At 41.3% G+C, this 19,583-nt stretch overlaps 1 long non-coding RNA gene across 1 annotated transcript; it reads left to right on the top strand.

Moving 5' to 3' along the window:
• The first annotated feature begins 1,115 nt into the window (after positions 1 to 1,115).
• LOC119847743 lies at positions 1,116 to 19,010 on the top strand. Its single transcript, XR_005290160.2, has 3 exons — positions 1,116 to 1,327; positions 15,898 to 15,951; positions 17,715 to 19,010. It is a non-coding gene; the product is annotated as an uncharacterized LOC119847743 (long non-coding RNA).
• The last annotated feature ends 573 nt before the right edge of the window (positions 19,011 to 19,583 follow it).

The raw sequence follows: 19,583 nt of genomic DNA, 5'->3' as shown, positions 1-19,583 counted from the left end.
CTGGAAACATTTTCCCTTGTAGACAAAGTCTAATGGCCTGATCTTGCACCTACTGAAATTAATGGGAGTTCTGATTTCAGTGTGAGAAGAAGGCCCTAGTTTAATATAAAATAGGTATGCTGTGATATTTCCTGGATTACACAGTGTTTGTAGCTTCAGAGAGAGTTCATTATCCTCAAGATTTTTATTAGTAAATATTTATATTGGTATCCAAAGGTCCCCCATCAGCATTGGGATCTGTGAGAGGGTGGCCTAGGACCAGAGGTCTCCTGTTGGAGGCCTCAGTGTCCTGCTACACTCCATCCCAGAGAGGAACAGAAGAAAAGTCCTCAAAGTGGCTTAGAGTGGTTGTGGGGTGTAAAAGTGCAGAACTCACCCCTGCAGCACCTCCTGCTGGTCAGTGGGAATTAGCTCTTTTCCAGCCCAGAGCGCCCTCTGCAGGCAGATTATCTGCACAACTCTGGCCCCCCGTGTCCCTCACAGACCCCAGTGCCCTTTTCTCTGGGGTTCTGCCCCCTGGCAGTACCCCCACACTCTGCCTCTGGGTCTCCCCTTCCTGGAGAACCCCCAACCCACTATCCCCACCTTGCTTCAGTCTGGGCTACTGCCAGTCATTATCAAGCACCCACTCCCTGGGACAGACTGCAGCCTAAAGGCCACTCATCATAGGCAAGGGGGTTCAGACCGGTTGCCTTCCTTCCACTACCTCTATGGGCCTTGGACCAGGCCTTACAGCCTGGGGAGTTGCCAGCCTAGAGCACCCCCGCTCAGCCTACGCCTTCCCCACACCACACCACATAGCCCTGCTCTCTCCCAGTCTGGAGAGAGACTCCTTAGGCCTCTGGCTCACAGCCTTTTTATACAGGCCAGCTGGGGCCTGATTGGAGCATGGCCCAGCTGCGGCTGCTTCCCCAATCAGCCATCCCCATCCCTAGCCCCTGCCCTCTCCAGGGCTGCTTTTAACCCCTTCTATTTTAGGAGTGGGGTAGCCACCCTGTTACATGGGGAAATAGCCAATGAGAGAAGCTGCAGGGAGCAGCTAATCAGGGCCCAGCAGGGCCATATAAAAGGAGCTGCAGAACAGAGTAGTAGTCAGTTGTTGCTTAGAGCTAGAAGGGAGAGGATTGGGTAACTGGCTGGTTGAAAGGCTAGTAGGACTACAGACAGCTCAATTTGGGCAGGGACTGGGGGAGCTAAGAGAGCTCTTGGTTGGCTGCTAGGATTGAGCCTAAGATAGTTACTCACAGGGATGGGGAGAGCAACAAAGAAGCTCCTGGCTGGCTGTTTGGACTGATTAAGGACTGGTCCTGGGGTGAGCTGCAGGAAGGTAATGTATCCAGGGAGGAAGTCTGGGGGTACAGCCCCTTCCAGGGATGGGACTACTTAAAGACTGAGCCTAGGGAGGGCTAGAGAGACACCAACCCAGGGGTACTGAAATAGGCCCCGGTGGACTGTATAGCCCAGAATAGGTCTGTTCTGAGTCACAAAAAGCCAGCATGTATGATTTGGCTGGAAAATCCACCCCACAGGGGTTACTAGAACTGAAAGACTGCAGACGCACCTGACCAGAAGAGGGCACTTGAGAGAGGTGAATGCTGCCCTGTTACAGGGCCTCATTTTGATTAGGGCTGTACAAGGAAAGACATGGTCCTTGTCATGGAGGGCTTACCTTCCAAAAAACCCAACTAAACAAAGGGGAAAGGAGGATAACATTCATGCATGCATAGGATTATAGTCTAGAACTGATGTAACTTTGTTAGTATAGGTGGTGATGTTGCTTTAAACTGGAGGTTATGATGCACAGTTGCTTGCCAGTAAGTCAGTGAAATTTTCTAACAGATATTGTCAGGGAACAGAATACTGTATGTTTCAACTGACTTGATCTTTTTTTCTCATTTTCTATTGTTTTGGTTTTGGGGGGTTTTGAAGGTGAGGGGAGAATCTTTAAATGAGGATACAATACAGGTAAGTGTTTAGACTCCTAAAGCATTATGGACCAAGGAGCCATCTTCACTTTGATTGCTATTTGTTATGTCAAGGGATCAGTTATACTTCCCGAATCCTATGTACTCTAGCCCAAGTCATGTCACAGAGTTAACTTTTAGTAACTGTTTTGGTGCAAGACTCACAACTGTGACCTTCAGGAATAAGGCAGCTCTCACTCATGAGGCTATTGTGGAATGCAAAATTGTGTATACACAAATCTTAAAAGCATTTGCTGCCTTCTAAAAACCACACCACTAAATTATGCCTTCCCCCTCCAGGTGCATTAGAGTGAGGAGAGGATACAGGGATCCCTTTTTCTCCCACTAACACATTTGAACAAGGGGCAGGAGAGGCACAATCCATCTCCCCTGTGGATGCTGGCAAGTGCAATGGACTCAGGTCAGCTCGTACTGCCAACAGAACTACCTGACCCCAGAGGAGATATTTCTGGCCCTGTTTGTGGACAAGGCTCCACCCCTCTGTGTGCCACAATGACTGCTCTAGGAGACCATGCTATAACATGTTCCCCTCCAAAAACATTTAGGAGACACTATGCTTTAAGGCGTACAATAATGCCTACTGCCACCGTTAACACAGCTCAGCCTCATAGGAAGCATGAACATAGGCTGTCTCTGTGTCAAGAATGTCTCTCTCTGTGATGGCACGAATATCACCATGGTGATGGGTGTGGTCTAAGAACAGGAATAGAACATTTGGTGTGACCGGGATATTTTACCTTCTTAGTTTTTCTCTGCTGAAGTGTCAGTCATTTACCAAAAATGCTGGAGTTCTGTGGGTGGATATTAGCAAGGAAGAAATCAACTAAGCAATTTTAGTAAATCTTGCCAACGAAGCACTCATCTGCTAGTACAAGCTGAGACATGAAAATCTCTCTTGTGCTGAGGATTTTCCAGGTAGGAGTGAAGTCAGACATCCTGAGAAGAAGGCCTTTTAGCAGCTACCTCTCTGTAACTTGGCTTGAGAGTGGAGTAAAACTGCTTTTTCTCATATGGTACTAATATTGTATCCTCAAATATTTTCTGCTGTTCATAACAGCTACTATCCCTTGTGCTGACCTAATGAAGCCTTCGTTTGCATACCTTTGTATCTGACTGTGTATTTCATACCAATTTCCAGGGTAAAGATGCAACTTTAACAGATTTGGGGGAAAAAGGAGGTTTTCAAGATGTACTAGCTTTTTTTATAAAGCTGAACAGTGAGACATTAAAAGAATTCTTGGAAAATTTAAATGCTGTAGTGCTGTTTATCCATCTTTTTGGAGAAGACTGAGCTGGGAGTCCTGTGGTTTTTCTAGTTAGAATTTAACACATGAAACACGAGCAGTGAGCTTCCGGGCTACAATGCCATTGGCACTGGGTAATGTTTGTCATTTGGGGTAAATGGGTGAAAAGGAGTGTGGCAAAGATCACTAACACATTTGAGTGTTAATTTCTTAATCAGGCTTTGTCTATTGTTGCTTGTCCTTCGCTTGCGTCACAACAGCAATTTGCATTAAACGAAGAGGGAATGGGATGATCAGAGAAATGGAGAACACACACACTAATTCTAAAGACTGGCAATTCACATATCCTTAACTACATTCTCACTTAATAGAAAACAAATACATATTTCTCCTCTAGAAATTCAAACAATCTTTTTGTCCTAGTATCGTAATGAAACTCCCTGTCATCGGGGGAAAAAATTATCAGAATCTGTGTTTTGCAGGTTTCAGAGTAGCAGCCGTGTTAGTCTGTATTCACAAAAAGAAAAGGAGTACTTGTGGTACCTTAGAGACTAACAAATTTATTTGAGCATAAGCTTTCCTGAGCTACAGCTCACTTCATAAATGCATCCGATGAAGTGAGCAGTAGCTCACAAAAGCTTATGCTCAAATAAATTTGTTAGTCTCTAAGGTGCCACAAGTACTCCTTTCCTTTTTGTGTTTTGCAGGTGGTTTAAGTGTAAAAGCTGTTAAAAAGTCACTCTACAATTAGAATAGATGTTATCTGTCCTGTTCCTAAAGGCTTTTTTATAGGTTACAGATCCTTTGGAGAAGGCTGTCACAATGCTGCCACTTGTGGTAACAGTCTCCTGCAAAATATCCAACTGGGGCTGAGTGTTTATAAGTGAGCTTCATCCTAATTCTCAACCTTGGATTTTTTGGTTTACTGTTTCTTACTGCTGATTCTGCTTGGGAGAAAAACTGGTTTTATTACATATCAGTAGTTTTTATTTATATCTATTTTTCACATGTTCACTGCAGTAAACTTGTCATTAGGATATTTTAAAAAGTTCCTTTTGTTTGTTTCCTGTTTTGTTATGAAGTAGGTGTGAGCAAAAATCCTGTGTTGGAAAAAGCATCCTCATAGCTGAGAGGATTATAAATAACCAAAAAGTCTCGTATCTTCCACATCTGAAACAAAACTACTGGTAAAAAGAAAAGGTACTTGTGGCATCTTGGAGACTAACAAATTTATTTGAGCATAAGCTTTCGTGAGCTACAGATCACTTCATCGGATGCATTCAGTGGAAAATACAGTGGTGAGATATACATGCGCACACACACACCGAGAACATGAAACAATGGGTTTTATCATACACACTGCAAGGAGAGAGTAATTACCAGCAGGGGGGAAGGAGGAAAACCTTTTATGATCAAGGTGGGCCATTTCCAGCAGTTAACAAGAACATCTGAGGAACAGTGGGGGGTGGGGTGGGGTGGGGTGGGGTGGGGGGGAGAAATAACATGGGGAAATAGTTTTACTTTGTGTAATGACCCATTCACTCCCAGTCTCTATTCAAGCCTAAGTTAGTTGTATCCAGTTTGCAAATGAATTCCAATTCAGCAGTCTCTCGCTGGAGTCTTTTTTTTTTTTTTTTTTTTTTTTTTGTTGAAGGATAGCTACTCTCAGGTCTAATTGAGTGACCGGAGAGATTGAAGTGTTCTCCGACTGAATGTTATAATTCTTGATGTCTGATTTGTGTCCATTTATTCTTTTACATAGAGACTGTCCAGTTTGACCAATGTACATGGCAGAGGGGCATTGCTGGCACATGATGGCATATATCACATTGGTAGATGTGCAGGTGAACGAGCCTCTGCTAGTGTTGCTGATGTGATTAGGCCCTATGATGTCCCCTGAATAGATATGTGGACAGAGTTGGCAACAGGCTTTGTTGCAAGGATAGGTTCCTGGGTTAGTGGTTCTGTTGTGTGGTGTGTGGTTGCTGGTGAGTATTTGCTTCAGGTTGGGGGGGCTGTCTGTAAGCAAGGACTGGCCTGTCTCCCAAGATCTGTGGGAGTGATGGGTCGTCCTTCAGGATAGGTTGTAGATCCTCGATGAGGTTTTAGTTGGGGGCTGAAAGTGATGGCTAGTGTCCTATTTTCTTTGTTGGACCTGTCCTGTAGTAGGTGACTTCTGGGTACTCTTGTGGCTCTGTCAACCTGTTTCTTCACTTCAGCAGGTGGGTATTGTAGTTCTAAGAATGCATGATAGAGATCTTGTAGGTGTTTAACTCTGTCTGAGGGGTTGGAGCAAATGTGGTTATATTGTAGAGCTTGGCTGTAGACAATGGATCGTGTGGTGTGATCTGGATAAAAGCTGGAGGCATTTAGCCAATTGTTGCCATAAAAATGTTGGCATACCGTCAGGAACAGTATCCCCGATAATGTCATGGCTAACCTGGTGGCTGAACTTTGTGACTTTGTCCTCACTCATAACTATTTCACATTTGGGGACAATGTATACCTTCAATCCAGTGGCTACCTGCATGGCTCCACAGTATGCCAACATTTTTATGGCTGGCTTAGAACGCTTCCTCAGCTCTCGTCTCCTAATGCCCCTACTCTACTTGCACTACATTGATGACATCTTCATCATCTGGACCCATGGAAAAGGAGCCCTTGAGGAATTCCACCATGATTTCAACAATTTCCATCCCACCATCAACCTTAGCCTGGACCAATCCACACAAGAGATCCACTTCCTGGACACTACGGTGCTAATAAGCAATGGTCACATAAACACCACCCTATATCAAAACCTACTGACTGCTATTCCTACCTACATGCCTCTAGCTTTCATCCAGATCACACCACATGATCCATTGTCTACAGCCAAGCTCTAAGATACAATAAATCTCCCCACTGTATTTTCCACCGAATGCATCTGATGAAGTGAGCTGTAGTTCATGAAAGCTTATGCTCTAATAAATTTGTTAGTCTCTAAGGTGCCACAAGTACTCCTTTTTTCTTTTTGCAAATACAGACTAACACGGCTGCTACTCTGAAAACTACTGGTGTACATGGGTATGTTAAATGAAGAAAAACAGTAGCTGTGGATGGTAAAAACAATAGCAGTATTAGAAGGGTGAATATTATAGATTATTCAGATGAGAGCAGGTAGCTTTAATGCAAAATTTCTGCATAGCATAGCTGAGTTAGTGAGGTCAAATTTAATCTAGGAGGTTTACTCTTCTTTTGGTGTAGAAAGATCACTGATTCGCTATAATGGCTCTATCCAAGAGCTCCTCAGTTCAGTGCTGTACTAAGGACCTGATTCAGAGCCCTGTTGACCTCAGTGGTCTTTGAATCAGGCCCTAACACTGTGTGTCACCTCTTTCCCTTTGCAAAGCTTTCTGGTTTCCCAGAGACAACTTGAATAGATACTAAAGTGCAGTTTTCCATCTAACCAGCTCTGACTAGACTTCTGTGGCACTGGTTCTTTTGCTCACTTGCCTCTTACAATTGTTACTGTTTTCAAACTCGTTATTCCTTGTCCAGGCGAAGAACTGAAACTTCATTCCAGAAAAATGTGGGCTTTTAATATGATTTTAGGCATAATTACACTTTTAGAAATGTATTTACAGAAGGGGTGATTTTAAGGTCAATGTAAATCTGACTTTTCATTTTAGCAAGTGTTTAATTGTCTGTCTGTCTATTCAAAATCTGAGCCTGCATCCTGTGGTTTTATTTGTTAGGAATCCAAACATGCAACACAAGGAGCAGGGAGTTTCTAGACTATGAAACTAAATAGGAGAAACACCTTAAGAAAAAGGTGCATCATATAAGACAGGTCTGAACAGAAATGCTTGAAAATACTCATTCTGGGATTGGCTATTAGACTGCTGAGGAGTTTTCAGTGAATGGTCTTGATTGTAAAGGGACTAGAAGCAGGAGTCTATTTTGCTCACATACCAGGTGCAGTGCAAATAAAGCCTCAGTGGGGCCACAAACTGAGAAGCGAAAGCACAATATCACAGAACAAACTCGTGAGTTCTTCCAGCTCTACCCTATCTACAAACTAGTTCATAGTAAAAATGTGCCTAGTAGTGCATATGTCCCTTAAAGCAGAAAAGACTTGGCATATCTGTTAATCAGGGGAGAAACAGAAAAATCCTCAAAGCCAACACTACATCTTCTCTAGGACATATTCAGGCAACAGAATCGGTTTGATTGCTTATTCAAAATGCATGCCAAGGAAAGGATGCAAGTTAAACATGTAAGTGGTTGTGGATATTAGACTAGCGTGTAGTAGAGACAGAACTGTCTCCAGATTAGAGGAGATCCTTTAGCTACAAAATAAAAGCTTGTTGGAGGTAGGTGGGAAAGAGGCAGACATTCACTAATCCACTCCGTTTTTTGTTTGTTACATCACTTAGTGTCATGTTTTTTCAGATGTTATGACTCTCTCCTCTTTTTTGCTCTTCCAGCCTTTTGCCAATATTTTAAAAGGAGTATTGACACTATCTGGCAGGAACTGTGCTACTCACTCTGACATTTGCCTCTATCCTCCTCCTCTTCTAATTCTAACCGCTTGCCCTTCACTCTAGTTTCTAACTCAGAAGTGTCTCTCATACTCTGCACCTATCATTACTGCTACCTAGGCTTACCCTTTACAGCTGCTTCTCCAATCCTCATTCTTTACCTTATTTCCAATCATTTTTTCACCTCTGGTTCATTTAGCAGCAAGATCTTGAGCCCTCATTTTGAAGACCCTTTCTTCCATTCAACTTCCCTCCTAACAGGTGTATTCCCCTCTTCCTCTTGACAGTGCTTGAGTATGTTGTGTGCTTTCTTATCAACTCCAGCTGGTTTCTTCCCTGTCCATTCCACTGACACCACCCGTACCAAGGCTACATGCTAATTTGAAGAGTCACTTCATTGTTCTTACTCTTCTTGATCTGTTTGATGCTTTTGATACTATCAACCAGTCCATTTCTTCCCTGGGCTTTCATGACTCTCAACTTTCCTGATTTCCCACCTAAAGTTCCTTCAGCATTGTCAGGGCCTGCAGCAGAGCTAATGTCTAGACAGTCTCATCAGTACAGCTGGCCTGCAGCAAACTGCCTGGTTGGCCATGCCACCTAGCCCTTAATCCAGCAGCTTGCTGGCTGCTCAGCTGTCTCATGCCCACCACTGTGCCTGCTCCTGCTCCTTGTTGCTGTGCCCCTGCCTTGAACCCCTCCTTGCCTGCTACCCTGCTCACTCCAGTTCCTGACTGTCAGCTTGACTCATGGCTTTGGTTTCTGACTCCAGCTTGACCTGAGCTCTGGCCTCCAGTTCCTGCTCTGTGGTTCGACCCTTGGCTCTGGCTTCTGATTATTGAATCTAACTCTGACCCTAGACCTCTGTTCCTGACACCCCTTCCCCCTCCACTAGGCTAGACTGCCTTCACCCTCGTCAGCTGACAGGCATCCCCTTTGGTAGTAGCTCATCCTCACTAGACTCTCTTAGTCCTTATCTGCTTCCATGGTTTCAGCTGCCACCTCTATCCTGAAGACTCCCAAATTTACTTCCTGACCTCCACTTTCACATCTCCAGAGATCCACAACCATTTCACACTCAAGAGGTTCAAAACTGAACTTCTTATCTTTCCTCATGATCCCTCTCTACTACCTTCCTTCTCTATCACTGACTCTCCTCTCCTCTCTTCTTCCAGACTCAACTCTGGTGTCATCTTTGACACTTTTTTCTTTAAATCCTGTCACTACTTTCTTTGACTCAACAAAATCTGACCTTTCCCCATCATCTCTACTCATTTTAAACCCTTTACCTATGCCTTAGTCATATCTCACCAATCTTTCCACATCAGTTATTCCACCTAGTCCATCCAAACTACTACTGCTAAAGCCATTTTCTACTTCCACTGCTCCAAACATATCATTCACATCAAATCCTTCCACTAGCTTCCTTTTTACACTATATCAAATGCTAGCTGCTTTTCCTCAGCTGCCAATCCTGTATAATCTCACCTCTCCCTACATTTCTGCTTTTACCTCCTAATCTTCACATTCTAAGCTTTCCTCCAAATTCCGATTTACAAATCTTACCTACTTATATCCTCACCAGTGTTGTCTAGTCATCTTCCTCTGACTGAACTATTGCACTATAGAATCTAATTCAAGGAGAAACCAAAATAAACTGAGGGAAGGCCCCTGTTTTTGTAAATGAATCTTATTTGTTTGGTAAAGTGTTGCATACATTTATGGTACTAAATAATATTAATACCCATGAATACAAGTATTTTTAACTAGAGATACGCAGTCTACCCACCTTTAGATTTGGGTCCTCTCAAAATATGGGTTGCTTGCTTATCCTTTAGTTTTCTGCCTGTAGTGCCACTAGCTGCTACATATAAATTAAATGGCAATTTTATGTATAGTAGAATCCAACTACAAATTCTGAAGGTTAAAATCACATTAAACAATGAGGAATTACATCAAATCGCAGCAAGTGGATGTTCTCATAGACCTCTGAGCACAGGACTCGGGAGGGGGGCAATTAGCGGGTTGGACTTAGGGAGTTTTGATTTTAAAATTAGGTTTCAAAAATTCAGGTGAGTGACTTGGAGGTTAGCAAGTATTAGCACAGCTGTTGTACACTATCTAATTTTAAAATGCCCTCTGTTTTACAATTAGCTAATGATTTAAGTAAAATATCTTTCACAGCCAATCTGAAATAAATTAGCTTACTGTAACACATCCCATCAATCAAATTGCCTATTCCTTTTACACTATGACAACAAAAATATTGGTACAGCAACAAAAATAAAGAGGGTGCACTATGACACTTCAACATTCATTATTCTCTTTGGTACAGACATGAGCTCTAGGATGAGACATTGCCCATAAGAATGTTTTATAGACCTTAGTGATTTCTGCTCTCTCTAATTTTTAACATCCGCAAAATTCTAATTGCGGGAAGGGAGAGTATGATTGTGCAGGAACTGACTTTTGTACATGGCTACATTTCTTTCAGAAGGGTTCTTTGTTCTCCATCAGCCTGGTGGCTGCTGACTTCTCTGGGCTTTTCAACTGTATACGTTTTTTGGTGACTGTCAGTGGCGTTCCTCTGGATTAATGCTTCTATAGCTCAGGGAAAAATGACCTTTGGATTTAAATTGATATGATGGTGATGAAGGAAAGTATGATGGAAAAGCAGGAGTCAGCTCCGTGAGAAGTATTCTTGATATTGAATCTTGATGGGATGCTGGTGGGGGAGGATCCTCAAAGGACTTGGCATCCTTCCTGTCATCTTTGTGTGGGGAAATCTTGACTGGGTAACGGGCATGGGCTCTAGTTTCCTCTGGAAGGGACTTGAGCTTATTGGGACAAATGGTCTCACTAATTAAACAGCATGTTTTTATTAAGGATCTAAAAGTTGAGATCATTTAAGGTCCTTGTCTTCCCTCCTTTCCTTCAAATTAGGAAGTGTAGGATGGTGGAGCTAAAAACTTTGTTCTAAAATACAAACTGACTCAATTAGTTTTACTGAAGCCCTCAATGGAGTTTTAATGAAGGATGATGCATTTAGTTCACTAAACGGAAACTATTAAAAACATCCTCAAATTATAGGGGTCTGAAACGGGGAAAAATTGTAACAGGGTAGCAGGTTCTATGACTCAACATAAGGATCTTCTGTTTAGTTTTTCTGATATCAGGTGCTTGAGCCCTGCATAAAGATGAAATATTTTTGCCGAGTCACAACTTAATCTGGTGCTAAAGAGAGATTGGAGCCTTTCTGAGGCAGAGGGAGCTAGTTGCTGGGACAGAGGAGGTCCTGCAGAAAAATCCAAAACAGCCAGTCAAGCTTGGGCTGATGTTAGTTTTGATTTTTAAGTTAATAATAAAAGCAAACCCCAGCAAGGGAATAAAGTTGGACAGTGTGTATCCTCTCTTCAGAGTAGGAACTCCAGGTACTTAAAATTCCATCAAATAAGGATGGCAATTGGAGGTGAAAATTTGAATCTATTGTGAGAGCGATTAAAGCTTTTCTAACTGCCCTTTAACTTGTGCTGCACTCGGAGTGCTCCGAGTGTTTGCAGGTAGTAGGAAACTTGTTGTCCTGAATCCCTTTTTGTCATTGAGAGATCCAGATTGAATTGTATGGAAGAGAAATTAATTTAACTTGCAGGAAAGGAGAACACTTATGCTATCCTTACTAATATCACCAAAATTATACCAACTGAGAAACAAAGACCGATCTCTTTAAAGACACTTTTCAGAGTAGCAGCCGTGTTAGTCTGTATTCGCAAAAAGAAAAGGAGTACTTGTGGCACCTTGGAGACTAACAAATTTATTAGAGCATAAGCTTTCGTGAGCTACAGCTCACTTCAAGTGAGCTGTAGCTCACAAAAGCTTATGCTCTAATAAATTTTAGTCTCTAAGGTGCCACAAGTACTCCTTTTCTTTTTAAAGACACTGTTTCAGATTATCACTGGAGCATTTGCTGCAGCAGAAGTCTCCAATGCAATTGCTTTGGCTCAGCAGTGCACTGCAGGATATGCAATTTCATTTAAGCATCTTTTTTTGGGAAGACTTGGTATTCCTGTTTTTTCCTCCCTGTGCAGATCTGAGTGGTATTAAACAGGAAAAAAATACTCTTTTCCTTATGATGAAGAGAGACAACTTAATATGTTCCACAGTTCAGGTGTCTGAAATGGCAGGATAGGTAGATTTAAAGACCAAATTCTGAAAAGGATTTTAATTAATAACTTGGTTTGGCAGCCTTCTTTAATACAGAGTTTACTTAGCTTATGAACTATAACAAACAGAACTATTGATATGTTAATTGTATATGATTATGAATGGTTATTTATGGCATTGGATCTCACTGCTAAACCAATTATGCTCTATTTATAAGATTTGCATTATACTGCAGTCATGGCTTTAATTAAACTTAAAGTTTATCTTTTTGTTGTACTACTCCAGCCTTAGATTTGTTATGGACTGCACTAGCCACTTCACAGTTAAGGTTTAAACTAGCTTCTCATCATTGATTTTCTTCACTCACATGTTACCCAGTGTATGCTGCCCATCCACTCTTAACATTGCCCCCATAAATTTAGAATACAATATGCAAAAGTAAGAATAATTTATTAGATTATAAAATCCCATTTCTGTTCCAGGGATCCATTTCTAATTTTATGCTACATACCACTATGTTCATTGCTATGTACTGTACTTAAATGCAAACATGCAATCTTTACATATGCTTGTCTACATTTACAACACAGTATAAACACCACATTTCATAATGTCAGACAGCTTTCATTCTAGCTGTGATCATACAAATAATCAACTCATTATTAGGGAAAGGGTACAGAAGACTAGTGATACAATTTGTATGCTGAAACTATGTTCCTTTTGATACTATTCCTACACCTTTTAATAAACAATCTATAGCATCAACAGTATATATTCAATGGCCTCATTCAGAACAAATCAAAAGGTTGTGTGGGTGAAGTAAATCGGGAACCACAGTGAGTGATGAGGGATTATATGGCAGTGATTCCTTAACTGTTAATTCCCAGACTTTTTAATGTGTGGATTATTTTCATGTGGTAGAATTTTTGTAAAGATGGTATATTTTGGGGGAGTTTTAGCTGAACTCCATTGAAACACCCTGTCAACATGAACACTGTTTTACCAAATATTTTGTTGGGTAATTGATTTTACATTTTTACTTCCCCCATTACCTGCTTCATACAATTTTTCTTTAGTGCTTCACCTTGAACTTATTTAAGAGTTTTATAGGTGGTGTGGCAGTTCTGACAGACTAGTGTCCAGATAAACTTAGAGTATGGAACTATGTACAGCAGTGAGGTAACAAACTCTTATTACTCTGTGTAGCTGCAGTCCTGGACTTTTCTTTCTACCCCCATCAAGAAAAATGTCACCAGAAATGGACTGCCAGAGTGTTCCAGAAGTCTACACTGTAGCACATCTTCCCTTTTTTAATCCCTTTTTTAAATTTGTTGACTGAATCTATACACTATTAAATTAAACTATAAGTACAATAACTGACTTAACTCTTCCAGTTGCTGAAACACTCTAAACACCACCCTAACATGTCTCAATCAGGCTTTTAGAGTGTTTCACCCATCTTCCCTATCTGCTGTATTGCAAACCCTCTTTAGGCAAATCCTTGTCTGTAACAGACAGATTAGTTTCATCGTCCATAACAAGTACATGTGTGAATTGTTTTAGACTTCTATGTCTGCTCTCGCTTCACTTGTCTAAGATGTCAGGTATCCTGAGCTGATGCTTACCATTCTGTCATCAGATTTGGACTTTGTAATCACAGATTATGAGCAAGATGACTTTTGTTTGATCGCTGAAGCTTTGACTGGTCAGTGCCCATCTTGACAAATTCTCACCAAGTCTTTAACCGTGGAAAAGGTCTTTCTTCTTTATGGCAATATTTTGTCTGATTGTATTTTGCCAGACGTGTCCTCACTATCAGACCCCTTAGTTATCCTTTTTGTTTTTGTCCCATCTCTGGTAACTGAATATTCATGCATCTGCTGAACTATTCAACAGGTGACTTTCTACATTTGAGTAGCTCTATAGTTGAGTACTGCCAAATATGGATCTTCTCTTTTTCATTCATTGCTTTGGATGAGTAAATTCTTCACGATATGTACTCCACAGTCAGCTAATCCATTGTCTGAGGATATCTGGGAAGTCCAGGAATTCCCAATCCTTGAACTGTGGTCCATTATTGTTCTTGCAATTCCATGATGTGCAAATACAGATTTATGTGCCTAGTAACAGATCCTGCTGTGGTATCTTCAAATGTGACTACTTCTGGGAAATTGGTACAGTAGTCCATTATAATCAGGTGATCAGTCTTCCCATATCATTTCCAACTTTGTCCCACAGAATAGTGAGTTTTTCCTGTGATATCATTGGTTATTTCTGCTGTGAATCTCTGTGCTTGTCATGCTTCCCACCTGCTCACAGTTTCTTCAATGTCACTATTCATCTGTGGTTAGAACACAACTTCCCTGGCTCTCCTTTATGATTTGGTCATTCCCAGGTTTCCCTCCTGTGTTCATTCCAATATTTTCCTCGTTACTATGGAAACCCCAATCTATGTTCCCTTCAAGAGCATTCCTGAGATCACTGAAAGCTCACTTTTATTGAGGGAATATGCAGGTGGGAAGTGTTGTTGCTGTTTTCCTCCTTTTACTTACTGCTCAGTGTTTCATCTTTTGCTGTCGCTGTCTATCCAGTTCATCCCATATTCTTGGAGATGGAGCACATGACACTCTGATCATGTTCACATGTATATTTACTGCTTGTTCCAGTTCATCAGGCACTGTATTTTCAGATGGAGTATCTGCCATTACTAAGTGGTATCCAAGTTGGAACTCTGGGGTCACATCATACTTCTGTATTTTGCTGTCATATTTCAGAAGTAGTTGCTGTATCCTTAGTGCTTTGCCAAGTCCCTTTTCATGTATTGCAATCAGTGGTTTGATTCATTTTCTACTTTGAAGCTGTGACCTCAGTCGTGAAATCATATACATCCATATACCAGACTTAGTGTCTTTTTTCCCACTTGTGTGTACATCTTCTGCCACTGTCATAGCCCTAGATGCACATGAAACTGGCAATTGATCAGTTTTTTTTCTTTTTTGACGCATCTGTGGAGAGTTTTTGATATATTTTTTTTTCCAATGGGCTAAAATATTGCAGTACTGGAGCTCATGTCAGAATGTGCTTTAAATAATTGAACTCCTTCATGCTATGGCATCTGTGCCCAGTTGGTCACCTTGTGGAGGAGAGGTCTTAGGTGAGTTGTGCAAGCTGTATAGTTAGAGATGAATTTGCTGACATAATGCAATGTGCCTACCAGCCTCTGAATTCCTTTTATCTTCATCTCTGCATGAATAGTGTTCCATGAATCTTTTTGATTCATCAAAAGAAGGTAAAAAGAGGCCAGTCTCTCTTCCAAGCATGTTTCCATTGTTTGAAATTGACATTTGGTCTCATTCAGTTTAAGGTTATTGGCTCTTTCAATTTCCAGTTTGCTCCTTTGTCATTCCTGAAGTTCAGTAGTCACACTACCCTAAATTATGTCATCAATGTACTTTCATACCAGCTGGACCTTCCTAGCATCTGGATCCTTGTATGGTGAAATACTTCTGGAGCTGACCATATGCTGAAGACTTAGAAAGCAGTATCTTCCAAACAGTGTGGTGCAAGAGCAGATCTTGAAGCTCTGAGTATCCAAGAGAATCTCCCACAATCAAGGCAAAGCATCTAATTTGCTGAAGAATTTGGCTGCTGCCATTTCACATGACAGTTCACTTCTTGTAAGTGGAAGTGTTCTCGTCTTATGTTTCTGTTCAGCTCCTCAGGGTTCGTAGTCTGTAGAAACCTCAGCTATAGTCCCCTTTTTTTTTTTTATTTTGCATTTCCAAAGGAACCCATTCCATTAGTTCTTCTGTTCTCCAAATTATACCAGTTGCTTTCATACTCTTTGAAGCACTTTTCCTAGCCTCTTAAGGTTTTGTGGAACTTTTTGTATAGTATGTAATACAGGTTTTACGTCTTCTCTTAACCATATCTTGTATGTTGCTGCAGTGGTTCCCAAACTTTTTTTTTTTTTTTTTTTTGCAGACCACTTGAAAATTGCTCAGGGTCTCAGCGGACCACTTAATGGCCTTTCTAAAGGTTTGTACCATTAGCTAACTACTGTAAAGCACTTTGGATAAAAGCAGTATATTAAAAACCCCTTTATTTTTTTGTTCTACAAATAAAATCACACCTCATATTTTAATATCGGTATTCTTACCTTTCTAATGTGGTGGATGTGCCCTCCCTCTCCTGCTACAGCAGCCACAGAGCTGAGGCTGGGAAGGAGGCCAGTCTCTCTCCCCAGCAGCTGCAGCCCTGGAGTAGGGGAAAGTTGCCTCTTTCTCTGGCCACCACAGCCCTGGACATCCCAAATTCCCACCTACCCCCTATTCCCCCCTACCCCCAAGGCTACCACCTCCTTATACATGCGTCTTCTCCAGGGTCCAAGGACCTAATTAGTGGAGCCATGTCTGCATGGTGGGTGGGTGGCCCTTTATTTTCTTGTGTGCAGCCTCCCAGGCACACACCCTAGAGGGAACTATCCGCAGGCCACCTGAATGGAGCTCACGGACCCCTGGTGGGCCATGGACCACAGGTTGAGAACCTCCATGTTACTGGAAGGCATCCATTCCCTATGAATACATTTTCATGTGATGCTGTTAATACTTCAATATCTGGCTCTGTCTGTCTCTATAGTATATAGACACCAAGCACATCACCCATGTGTAGGTTCAAGTCTGGTTCCTTGCCTCTGCGGACCACTGCAAACTTGTTTTATCATTTCTTCTGTGTTAGTGTCGGTGTGCACACTCCCAACCCTGGAATTATCCCTCCATTGTTGTCTTTCACAGACACTTTTGTTCTTCTTGCATCTCTCTATTCAGTTTCTATTATATTTATTCCCTAGTGTCTGTCTTGTCATGTAAGGGCCATTTTTGTACACTTTGATTAGTTATCTTCTGAATTTTCAGCCTCCTTCACTATTGTGATTTAAAAAAAAAAAGCTCTTCCTCTTCTCTTGAGAAATCCCTTTCCTGCTTTCTCTGCACATTTTAGCATAGTAGTTAGGTTTATTACAGTTTCTACATATTTGCCTGAATGCTGAGCATTTCCTATACTCATGCAGCTTGCCACATCATTGACACTGTTTCTACTTATGTTTCTGTCCTTGGCCAACTTAACTTCTGTGAACTTTCCCTTGTTCTAGTTACAGTACTTGGTCATGTACCTTGTGCCTTTCTCCAGGCTTTTTATTTGTGTTTCTGTTTGTTCTGCTGCTTGGCGTATACATATTGCCCTTTCTAGTTCCTTAGTAACAGTTCATGGACTTTCATTGTTTTTGAGTGTAACAATCTGGTGTTTAATATCCAGCATTCACAGGATTGACTAGTTTGGTCTGTGACACAATCTTCTGTTGCCCCTTCTGTTCTGATCCTGAACACATATCCCTTATAAGTAATATTTTTCTAGGGGCACAATGATACTCAAACACTTTCACCACCGTCTTCCTGGAATGCATTGTATGGATTTTTGTGCCTGTTATAGTTAAGTGCAGAGCAATCTTTTGCTTATCCTCCAGTTTGTGGTCCTGTGGCTATCCTATACGGCTCATATTGCTGTTTGAACCTTTTCCAGGCATGTTCAAAATTTTCCCTGATTCTCGGGCTGATGGAGTAACCTGCAGTTGCACAGGCTGTGTAGCAGCCATAGCAATGTCACCTCTTACTGAGCCTTTTAGCACATTGTCTGATACCATGTAATATCTTGCTGACAAGCAGACCAGCATAAGAATAAATCCTTTACTGTGAATAGGAACTATGCACCAAATGAAGTAACAAACTTCTTACTATTCTTTATAGCTGCAGCCTGTGACTGTCTAGTCCTGGACTTTGTTTCTGCCCCAACAGGAAGTATCGCAGGAAACAAAGGACTGCCTCTAGAGTGTACAGGAAGTGCGACATCTCTACACTTCCTGGAAGACTTGCTGTATAGCACAGGTGTCTGGTGGAGAAAGCATTTAAATAATATACGTGATGTTCTCCTTTGTTACTTGAAACTTCCCAGATGACTTGCTTTGTCTCCTAGTTTTTGCATCAATGCTAGAATGTATTGTGGCTTTACATGGATAAAGTGTGCAAAGGTTGAAACAACAAAAAATCCTCTGGCTTTGCAGTCACTACTGCAGCACATGGGCCAAAATAGTGTGTACAAAGGTCTGCATCACTTGCATGGAACTTTAATGCAACTGGATCTGAGAAATCATGGACATAGTAGCTCCTCCTCTGGTCCATGTCCAATTCCACCTTCCATACTGGTTCAGTCACAAGGGATAACAACACTCTAGGCATGGCCAATCCACTGAATGTCACACCCTCCTCTAAATGAGGGGCCTACGTGGTGTAGAAGACCTATTCAGGTAGTCTCTTCCAGAGCAAATTGTATCCATAGTATTTAGGAACAGGCAAATCCTGAAGTACTTACTTAGTTTGTACTCAGTATTTGCTCAGGCTAACTCCCACAGACAAGATTCACCTCAATGAGCTCTACCTTGTGAGGACCTAAGCACTTCAATTTCAGTGCAAGTCATTGGGCCGTGATGGGGCTCAGCACCTCCCAGGCAAGATCAAGTAATTAATGTGTAATTTAAAAGTTTAAAACTGATTTTAAAAATATTTTCCATGTTCCATTCTTGGGGATGATGGCAGAACTGTTGGATAAGTACATTATAAGGTGATCTATTTAATTGTATTCTCTGTATTTTACATATTAAAAATTAAGTGGAAAAAGCAGTGGGCTTTTATTTAGTCTGTTTTATGTGGTAGGTATTGTCATGTGTTACAGGAGCCTAGTTTGAGGAGATGATGATGATGATGATGATGATAAATGGGTCTTTGCAAACTGTAATTCTTATTTTTAATATGAGGAACTAACTTTTTTTTCTAAAGTGTCTGTCTTATAACATGGAACCTATAGTTAGCACTTCCAAAATGTTCCCTTTTAATAATTATCTAAAGCAGAGACAAATCTGAAAAGACAATTGTATACTTATGTTGCTTCAGGGCTTTAAGTGCCCACAAAAAAAGGCTTCCTTATGCTTTAATTTCTCTTTCTTTTTCTGACTGTAAAGACCCATGGGGTAAATGCCAGTCCCACAATCCTGCAGTTATATGGTTACTGTCAGCCTGCTCAAATGAGGCTTCCTGTTCATTAGCCTTCCTTTCATCTGACAACAATGTCCTGGCTTTGCTGCAATTCTTAGTCAACGCCCATTTCTTCAATAGCCTGTGAATAGTATTAAATAGTGTTTATGCTAGCTATTGTTGCCTTTTGTATAGTTTGTCTAATTCACAGAGAAAAGTCTGCTTTTGTGGTTTAAGACTGGCTACGTCATGGCACACCATGTGCCTTCTGATGGGATCCATTCCTGCTGAGTGATAACATTACAGGCCTGAACTACTTTGCAATACAATCCAGCCTTCTTAACAGTCAATACATTCCCAGGCAAACTAGTTTACTCTTCCTATTAAGAGGTTTAGGGAGGTAAAGCTCATATAAATACCTCATCATGAAACAAGTAAGATGAATTCAGCAAACTTTTCAAAAACTCCCACGTTCCAAACAGATCAACTACCCCAACAATGAAAAATCACTGAAAATATATTAGAAGCAAATATCCCAGGTGTACTGATTCTGGTTGCAAATGCTGTCCTTTTGATAAATAAGGGCGC

The sequence above is a fragment of the Dermochelys coriacea genome, chromosome 1 (genome assembly GCF_009764565.3).
Source record: "Dermochelys coriacea isolate rDerCor1 chromosome 1, rDerCor1.pri.v4, whole genome shotgun sequence".
Lineage (NCBI taxonomy): Eukaryota > Metazoa > Chordata > Testudines > Dermochelyidae > Dermochelys > Dermochelys coriacea.
The sequence above is the reverse complement of the archived record's forward strand: the minus strand, read 5'-3'. Positions and strand labels throughout refer to the sequence as shown.